Here is a 1,156-nt window from a genome sequence, read left to right as displayed (position 1 = left end):
CAGGCATTGTAAAGGGATTCATTATCCTCTTGTTTAAAGCCTTGGATGTCCAGCCTTAGCTGTGTCATCCTCTTTGGAGGGTAAAAGTGATTCAGGAATTTGTCTGATAACTGTTTTCATGTCTTTATGCTTGCTGTAGGTTGGTTATTCAACCACCTCTTAGCTTGATCTTTTACAGCAAATGGAAACAGTAATAGTCTGTAGACATCCTGATCCACCTCTTTATCACGTACTGTGTCAGCAATTTGTAAGAACTGTGCCAGAAACTCAATAGGCTCTTCCTGTGGAAGACCGGAATACTGGCAATTTTGCTGCACTATGATAATGAGTTAAGGATTTAGCTCAAAGCTGCTTGCTTTGATGGGAGGTGTACAGATGCTACTCCCATATGCAGCTGTTATGGGGTTAGCATATGACCCCAGAGTCCTTCTGGACTGCTCAATTCCACTTAGGTCCATGATGGAAAGAGGGAATATGATATGAATTCACAAGCAAAGTATATATTTTTTTTATGTGACCGAAAAATAAAATAAAATAATTGGAAAATAAAATAAAATTTCAAAAATTAAAAGAAAATAAGATCAAAGCAAATTGAAAACTGAATCAATTAGTTAATTAAAAAGATTTTGAAATCAGCAATTAAAAAGATATGATTGAAAATTTTTTTGAAAAAGATTTGATTTTTGAAAAGATGAAAGAGAAAAACAACAAAATGACACCAAACTTAAAATTTTTAGAAAATCAAACACTAATTTTCGAAAATTTTTAAGGGAAAAACACAAACATGACACAAAACTTAGATTTTTTAAGGATCAAAAAGGGACTAAGGACATGCAAATTCGAAAATTAAAAGAAAAATAAAAGCATGCAATTGACACCAAACTTAAAATATGAAACTAGACTCAACTAAAAGACACTTAAACCAACAAAAATAAAACAGTCCTAATCTAAGCAACAAGATAAGCCGTCAGTTGTCCAAACTCGAACAATCCCCGGCAACGGCGCCAAAAACTTGGAGCACGAAATCGCAATCACACTTTTGCAACCCCGCACAACTAACCAGCAAGTGCACTGGGTCATCCAAGTAATACCTTACGTGAGTAAGGGTCGATCCCATGGAGATTGTCGGCTTGAAGCAAGCTATGGTTATCTTGTA

Source organism: Arachis duranensis, chromosome 7 (assembly GCF_000817695.3).
Source record: "Arachis duranensis cultivar V14167 chromosome 7, aradu.V14167.gnm2.J7QH, whole genome shotgun sequence".
Classification (NCBI taxonomy): Eukaryota; Viridiplantae; Streptophyta; class Magnoliopsida; order Fabales; family Fabaceae; genus Arachis; species Arachis duranensis.
The sequence above is the reverse complement of the archived record's forward strand: the minus strand, read 5'-3'. Positions refer to the sequence as shown.